A 9,067-nucleotide genomic window follows, 5' to 3' on the forward strand; every position below is an offset into this window, starting at 1 on the left:
GTCAGTGCTGAGGGAGCGCTGCACTGTCAGAGGGTCAGTACTAAGGGAGTGCCGCACTGTCGGAGGGTCAGTGCTGAGGGAGTGCCGCACTGTGGGAGGGTCAGTACTGAAGGAGTGCAGCATTGTCGGAGGGTCAGTGCTGAAGGAGTGCCGCACTGTCGGAGGGTCAGTGCTGAGGGAGTGCCGCACTGCTGGAGAGTCAGTGCTGCCAGAGTGCTGCACTGTCGGAGGGTCAGTGCTGAGGGAGTGCAGCATTGTCGGAGGGTCAGTGCTGGGGGAGCACTGCACTGTCGGAGGGTCAGTGCTGGGGGAGTGCAGCACTGTCGGAGGGTCAGTGCTGGGGGAGCACTGCACTGTTGGAGGGTCAGTGCTGGGGGAGTGCGGCACTGTCGGAGGGTCAGTGCTGAGGGAGTGCGGCACTGTTGGAGGGTCAGTGCTAAGGGAGTGCTTGAGAACATTACAATTGAGGGGATCATGTGTATCTCTGTCCTCAGATCTTTTTGGGTTTGGTCTTTGAACTCGGAGCTCTGAGTGGTCTGGAAGAAGTTGCTGTCATGGAGTTGCTGCATCTCCACTTCCCACCCACAATCCTTTGCTCAGATAATAGGCTTTTTTTAACTGTTGGAGCAAAGCTTTTATTTGTCTCGAGATCCACTTCTTTCCCCTGGAGTGTTGGCTGCAGTTCAGCAACAACTTGAGTTTGCATTTTTGTAGCTCCAGGATTCCTGTTTTTTCTCATCGAACTAATTTCAGTTTTTCCTCGTCAGGTAACATTGAGGGTCTTCACAGCAATCTCCTAATGATGATGCGTTGGACACTGTTTGTGTATCCTGACCGGGGAGCGCAGGGTTGTCTGTGAGGTGCTGTCTGAGTCTGTCTGTCTTCACACTCCATTGACCTTTAATGGCCTGCCGCAGTTTCTCTGTTGCTGTTGGTGGTTACAGGCCAGGCTGATGGTGACAGATGCCTGAATGAAGCAAAGGCCAGTCCAGCAGTGGTCAGCTCCTGCTAGGGTCTGCTGGAAAACATCCTTGTGGTTCCTCACGTGGACAATGACGTGGTCAAGTAGCTGCCAATTGTGTGTGTGCCAACATTTCAGACGGATCTTGCAACTCATGAAGGACATCCATGAGGTGCTGTGGTCCATCAACAACAGCTGAACTGTACTCCAGCACAATCTGCAATCTCAAGACCCAGCATATCTCCCAGTCAACCATTACCATCAAGCAAGGACATCAATCCTGGTTCAGTGGAGAGTGCGGGAGGGCATTTCAGGAGCAGCTCCTACCAGGCATATCTGAAATTGAGGCGTCAACCTGGTGAAACTACCAAACAGGATTACTGGCAGAAGCAGCAAGTGATAGACAGAGCTGAGCGATCCCACAACCAATGGATCAGTGTGAAGCTCTGCAGTTCTTCCACATCACATCATGAATGGTGGTTGGCAATGAAACATCTCACTGGAGTCAAGTAGCTTTTATTTATCATTTCTCCCATATACAACTGAGACAGTAAAACTGAGACAGCGTTCCACCAGGCCCGAGGGTGCTACATGGACAGCACAAACTACACACTCGTACACAGCCTAAGGTGCATAAGAAGCACAAAACACGCAAGTTACAGTGTAATGGAAGAATGATAAATAATAGGCATTGTTCAAGAGCAATTCAAAGTCGTGCAAAGACTTTCTGATGGGAAAGAGTCCAGCCATACCGTGTTAAGGAGCCTGATGTCTCGGGGGGGGAAAGAAACTGTTGCACAGTCTGGCCGTGACAGACCGAATGCTCCGGTATCTTCTGCCAGAGGGCAGGAGGGAGAGGAGCTGGAAATGTGTTGCTGGAAAAGCGCAGCAGGTCAGGCAGCATCCAGGGAACAGGAGAATCGACGTTTCGGGCATAAGCCCTTCTTCAGGATTTCTGAAGAAGGGCTTATGCCCTCCTGAAGAAGGGCTTATGCCCGAAACGTCGATTCTCCTGTTCCCTGGATGCTGCCTGACCTGCTGCGCCTCACTGTCCGTTGTAGGGTCTTACAAACTTAGACAGTGTAATTCCCGAGCCAGGCAGTGATGGAACAGCTCAGGGTAGTCTCAGTGAACCCTCTGTGGAATGTGATGAGAATGGGGGGGTGGGAGATGGGCTTTCCTCAGCCTGTGCAGAAAATAGAGATGCTGCTGGGTTTTCTTGGCTGTGGAGCTGGTGTGGAGGGTCCAGGTGCGATTCTCCACCAGGTGGACACCTAGAAATTTGGTGCTGTTCACGATCTCCCCGGGGGAGCTGTCGATGTCCAGGGAAGAGTGGTCGCTCCGTGCCCTCCTACAGTCAACAGCCATCTCTTCCGTCTCGTCCATGGTCAGACAGGTTGTTGGCTCCGCACCAGTCCGTTAGCCGCAGCACCTCCTCCCTGTATGCTGACTCATCATTCCTGCTGTTGAGACCCACCTGCTGGTGTGTGAGCAGTGAACGTGATGCTGTGATTCGAGTTGTCCATCATTGCACAGTCGTGTGTCAGCAGGTGGACAGCAGTGGACTGAGCACACAGCCCTGGGGGGGCCCCCAATGCTCAGTGTGATGGTGTTGGAGTCAGTTCCCAATCCAGACTGACTGAGCTCTCCCAGTCAGGAAGTCCAGATCCAGTTACAGAGAGAAGTATTCAGGCCCAGCAGACTCAGCTTTCCAATCAGGTGCTGAGGAATGATGGTGTTGAATGCACAACTGAAGTCTATGAACAGTAATCTAATGTAGGTGTCCATGTCCAGGTGGGTGAGGCCGAGATGGAGGGTGGGGAAATGGAATCATCTGTTCAGCCATTTGGTCGATATGCAAACTGGAGGAGGAGGCTCCACAAATATCCTTATCCTCAGTGATGGAGGAGCCCAACACATCAGTGTAAAAGGTAAGACTGAAGCTTTCTCAGGAATCTTCAGCCAAAAGTGCCGAGGAGATGATCCACCTCAGCCTTCCCTAGTGGTTCCCAGCATCACAGAGATCAGTCTCCAGCCAATTCAAGTCACGTGATATCAAGAAACGGTTTGAGACACTTGTAACTGCAAAAGGGTCTGACAATATTCCAACAGTAATACTAAAGACTTGTGCTCCAGAATGTGTCCCTCCCCTCGCCAAGCTGTTCCAGTACAGTTATAAATGTACCCAACAATGTGGAAAATTGCCCAGGTATGTCCTGTACAAAAAGAGCAGGATAAATACAACCCGGTCAATTACTGCTCCATCAGTCTCATGTCATAGTATCAAGGAGCCCTAACCAGACTGGAATCAGGGGGAAAACTCTCCACTGGTTGGAGTCATACCTGGCACAGAGGAAGATGGTTGTGTCTGTTGGAGGTCAGTCATCTCAGCTCCAGGACATCTCAGCAGGAGTTCGTCAGGGGAGTGTCCTAGGCTCAACTATCTTCAGCTGCTTCCCTCCATCACAGGGTCAGAAGTGGGGATGTTCCCTGATGATTGTACAATGTTCAGCAGCATTCGCCACTCCTCAGTTACTGAAGCACTCCGTGCTCAATTGGAGCAAGACCTGGACAATTTCCAGACTTGGGCCGACAAGTGGCAAGTAACATTTACGCCACACACATGCCAGATAATGACCATCACCAGCAAGAGAGAGTTTAATCTTCATCCCCTAATATTTAATGGTGTAATCATCATTGAATCCCATCACATCCTGGGGCTTACCATTGATCAGAAACTCAACTGGACTCACCACATAAACGCAGCAGCTGCAAGAGCAGCTCAGAGGCTGAGAATATTGTGTCGAAGAGTGTAGTGCTGGAAAAGCACAGCTGGTCAGGCAGCATCCAAGGAGCAGGAGAATTGGCATTTTGGGCCTAAGTCCCTCTGAACGGCTTGAGCCTGAAACATCAATCCTCCTGCTGTTCTTTTCCAGCTCCACTCTAATCTAGACTCTGATCTCCAGCATCTGCAGTCCTCACTTTCTCCAAGCAATACCACAGCAGTAACTCACCACCTGACTCTCCAAAGCCTGTGCACCATCTAAAAGGCACAAGGAATGTGGTGGAATACTCCCCAACATCCAGGACAAAGTAGCCCATATAATTGGCACCTCATCCACAAACGTTCAGAAGCAGCGGTGTGTTTTGTCTGCAGGATATTCACCAAAACTACTTCGACACCATCTTGTAAGCCCATAACCACTTCTATCCAGAAGGACATAGGAACACCATCCCCTGCAAGTTCCCCTCGCCATCCTGACTTGGAAATACATCACTGTTCCTTCACCGTCACTGGGTCAAAATCCTGGAATTCCCTCCCAAAGAGCATTGTGAGTCAACCCCACCTTCTCAAGGGGCAACTAGGGATGGGCAATAAATGCTGGGCCCAGCCAGCAACACCCACATCCCACAAATAAATATTGACTATACACATTTTGGATAGTTAAACTGAATGATTTGAAGGAACCTTACTGTATATCTAATGCTATGTTGTACCTGTCCTGGGAGTCTTTGATGGGGTCAGCACAAAGGAAGCTTCACTTTTAGTTGGAAAGATTAAAGAGAGCTTTACGTTCATTTTAAAAGAGTACAAGAAGCTTTTACCTAACTCTGACCCTGTCCCTGTCCCTGTCCCTGTCCCTGTCCCTGTCCCTGTCCCTGTCCCTGACCCTGTCCCTGTCCTTGGAGTGTTTGATGGGGGACAGTGTGGATGGGGTCAGCACAAAGGAAGCTTCACTTTTAGTTGGAAAGATTAAAGAGAGCTTTACGTTCATTTTAAAAGAGTACAAGAAGCTTTTACCTAACTCTGACCCTGACCCTGTCCCTGTCCCTGTCCCTGTCCCTGTCCCTGTCCCTGACCCTGTCCCTGTCCTGGGAGTGTTTGATGGGGGACAGTGTGGAGGGAGCTTTACTCTGTATCTAACCCCATGCTGTCCCTGTCCTGGGGAGGGTTTGATGGGGGACAGTGTAGAGGGAGCTTTACTCTGTATCTAACCCCATGCTGTACCTGTCCTGGGAGTGTTTGATGGAGGACAGTGTGGAGGGAGCTTTACTCTGTATCTAACCCCAAGCCGTCCCTGTCCTGGGAGGGTTTGATGGGGACAGTGTAGAAGGAGCTTTACTCTGTATCTAACCCCGTGCTGTGCCTGTCCTGGGAGGGCTTGATGGGGACAGTGTAGAGGGAGCTTTACTCTGTATCTAACCCTGTGCTGTCCCTGTGCTGGGAGGGTTTGATGGAGACAGTGTAGAGGGAGCTTTAATCTGTATCTAACCCCGTGCTGTCCCTGTCCTGGGAGGGTTTGATGGAGGACAGTGTAGAGGAAGCTTTGCTCTGTATCTAACCCTGTGCTATCCCTGTCCTGGGAGGGTTTGATTGGGACAGTGTAGAGGGAGCTTTACTCTGTATCTAATCCCGTGCTGTCCCTGTGCTGGGAGGGTTTGATGGGGGGACAATGTAGAGGGAGCTTTACTCTGGACATTCTGCCTGATGCCGAAAAAAATTGACAGCCACTAGCGGTTGAATACCCGAAGAAGACTGAATTGTTGGGAATGACAGTGAGGGATCAGAAGTAGGATCTCTGTTGTGGTGATGGTATGTTTTGAACTTGATAAACACATGGAAACTGGTCGTCATTTCCAGGAAATCTGAGTTGTTTTGGTTAATTTTCCAATAATATCCAGTTTAATGTGTGTCTATCGTTCCTATGACTCTAGCACAAGCGCAAAGCGACTTCCTTTTTGACATTTTAAAAACAAACCCCATTACAATGTGGCTGCAAGATGATTTCCAGTTGTTGTACAGGAAAGGGAAGAGCCTGTATTTCCTGCAGGAATAGCTTCTCTGGCCTTCACGGTAACCTCACTCGCTCAGCCACAGTCCTCTTGTCAGGCCCCATGATTTCAGCTTAAACCATTTCTCTCACAATCCTATTCCTTTCAGAATTTTATTTCATAAAGTTGTTTTCAACCCAAACTCTGCTGGATATTCGCAGTTTCAGGGTCATTGCATCTGAGACTGAAAATCGCCGTTCCCCAAGCACCAGAATTAAGACTGGGTTATCTACCATATCCTTTAATCATTCAGGAAATGTTGGCATTCTGACCAGACCATCATTTATTACTCATCTTTAATTGTCCTTGAACTGAGCCGATCACTCGGTTGTTTCAGAGAGCAGTTATGAGTGATGATATTGCTGCGAGTTTGCAGTCACATGTAGGCCAATCCAGGTGAGGATGGCAGATTTCTATCCCTAAAGGACAGTAATGAACCAGATGGGTTTTCTGATATTTGACCATTGCTTCAATTTCCAGATTTATGAAATGAATCTATATTCCACCCCAGCTGCTACTGTGGGATTTGAACTCACGTTCCCTGGGGAGTAGCCTGTGACCCCTGAATTTTTAATCTGGTGACATTATTATGACACTACATCCCCATCTGTGACAGCATCTGACATTCTTTCCAGCTCCAGGCAAATGGACATCATACAGCCACTGTGCTCAGTCAGTCTCACTCTCACTCACACAATGCCAACTCCATTAACCATTTCAGGGTTTCATTACAAATGGACATCATACAGCCACTGTGCTCAGTCAGTCTCACTCTCACTCACACAATGCCAACTCCATTAACCATTTCAGGGTTTCATTACAAAATCCCCAAATTCCAACTCCCAAACTGCACAGTTACATCTTGCTTTATCTGTCCAAAAGCTTTTTGGAAGCTGTGCTCTGGGTTCCTCACATTCAGAGTGTTGTGAAATCTGTCAATAATTAAATACTGAATCCTGCTGGATATTAAACATTGCCTTAAGGAAAGACATGTGTTTAACAGCAGAAAACAATGAAATGACTAATCCATGTCTTTTGTACAATTTTCTGCCCACCATTTCCTCTTAATCCTTTTCTTCTTAGGAAAGTGTCAAATTTTGTTAAATTGTTTTATCGATAAATTGTCAAGGCGATGTGTCAAATTGTGATAATGACACAAATAAATCAAGATTCGTTAATTCACAGCATACTTTGAGAAAAACATTCAAGTAAAACTAAAATTAACATATAAAAATACTTAAAATCATGTAATCCTGATTGTATTAGCAAACGAGTAATTACACGTTGTTGCTGTGACAGTAAAAGGCTTTAGTGAGACCACCCCCGGAGTATAGTGTACGCCTTGCTGCCCTCATTTGAAAAGGGATGGAGTTGCATCTGAGGCAGTTTGGAGGAAGATCACTGCATTGATCCCAGAGATGAGCGGTTTGTCTTATGAGGAGAGATGTAGAAATTTAAACCGATAGTTTCTGGAGTTTATAAGAATGAGATGAGGTCTAACTGAGGGATGTAAATGCCCAAGGGGATTGACAGAGCAGATGTCGAGAGGATGTCTTCTCATGTGGGTCAATCTGGAATGAGAGGTCATAGTTTTAAGGTAAGGGGCAGCCGATTTAAAATAGAGTTGAGGAGAAATTACTTCTCTCGAAGAGTTGTGAATCTGTGGAATTCCCTCCCCCAGAGTGCAGTGGATGCTGGGACATTGAGTAAGTGTAAGGAGGAGGCAGACAATGAATAATGGGTGAAGGGTTATGGAGAGTGGGCAGGAAAGTGGAGTTGAGGCTGAGTTGAGATCAGCCATGATTGGACTGAATGTCAGAGCAGGCTGGAGGGGCTGAGTGGCCTCCTCCTACTCCTAGTCCTTATGTTCTCATGTTTTTAATATTTATTGTAATGCAGGAAGACGTTGTTTGTGGCATGGTTAGTAATGATCCGGTGCCATCAACAGGTTTTATTACCAGGGGCAGGAAAGGTTGGTGTGCGGGAGCAATAAACTATCCCTCAAACAAGATCGGGTAACAAAGAGTTACCAGGGGAATTGAAAGACCTGACGCTGAAGTGCATTCACAGATACTGATAGAGAACTGCAGCTGTTTTACACACAACCTATCTGCATGACTATTCCATGTAAACTGGATCAAACAATCTAATTTCAATCTGCTCACTCTATGTAATGATTGTTAATTTGTAAATTGTATATAAAACCATCCAGCAATTCTCAGGAACACATTACATCGTGTGAATCAAACCATAAACAGTTTTATTCAGACAGGTGTATAGGACGTTTGTGTCTCTGTGATAGTGTCCTTACCTCTGAGCCTGGATGCCCAGGTTCAGAGGGATGTCATACCACCTCTGACCAGGTGGATTAGACAATATCTTCAGACTGATGCATGACAGTTAGCTTTAACACCAGGGGCATTATTGGAGGGAATGAGGCTGCAGATCCAGCTCACGTACAGGCTGTGTTTATCCCACAGCTCAGTTGCTGTTCTAACTTCCACTCACTTTCTTCCCTGCTCCGTCCTTCTGTTCATTGTATAATATTTCTGCATGTTCACTCTGAGCAAACATTTTTCAAACTTTGCAAATTGCATTCCATTGCCATCATTAGCTTGTCTCCAGAGGGCTGCCCTGTTATCAGTTTATCTTTCAGAAGCCCATCACTTCCTTCCTTTCAGGAACATTGACTGTGAGATGCTATCATTCTCTTGGTGAGTCCCCAGAGCCTGACTCTCCACAGTCACCACTCCCAATCTCAAGTGCCAGTGGTGTTTCTGACATTTCCCTTCGAGATGTTGAACAAACCAGAACTTCTGGAACCTTCCCTCTCCCCTGCCCCCAATCCAGCCCAAATCACCTCAATACCAAAGTCCAAACTTTTCCAGCTCTTCACCTGTTTTGTTACCAGCCTCGTCCTCTCTCTCCTCTCTCTCCCCTCCCTCCTCTCCCTCCTCTCTCTGCGCTCCCTCCTCTCCCTGCTGTCCCTCCTCTCCCTCCCCTCCCTCCCCCCTCCTCTCTCTGCTCTCCCTCCTCTCTCTGCTCTCCCTCCTCTCCGTCCTCTCTATGCTCTCCCTCCCTCTCTCTGGCTGGCTGGATAGTTTTCTCTCCTGCTTGGTGCAGTCCTTTTTATCCTGTTATTAACCACAGTTCTGTGAGAGCCTTTAGAATCATAGAATCATAGAGATGTACAGCATGAAAATAGACCCTTCGGTCCAACCTGTCCATGCCAACCAGATATCCCAACCCAATCTAGTCCCACCTGCCAGCACC

General features: G+C 47.8%; 1 protein-coding gene across 1 annotated transcript in view; it reads right to left on the minus strand.

The window, feature by feature from the left end:
* LOC122565513 (proteinase-activated receptor 3-like) overlaps positions 1 to 9,067 on the minus strand; it is a 12,468-nt gene that overhangs the window by 2,267 nt on the left and 1,134 nt on the right. The window lies entirely within an intron of this gene.

Source organism: Chiloscyllium plagiosum, chromosome 31 (genome assembly GCF_004010195.1).
Source record: "Chiloscyllium plagiosum isolate BGI_BamShark_2017 chromosome 31, ASM401019v2, whole genome shotgun sequence".
Classification (NCBI taxonomy): domain Eukaryota; kingdom Metazoa; phylum Chordata; class Chondrichthyes; order Orectolobiformes; family Hemiscylliidae; genus Chiloscyllium; species Chiloscyllium plagiosum.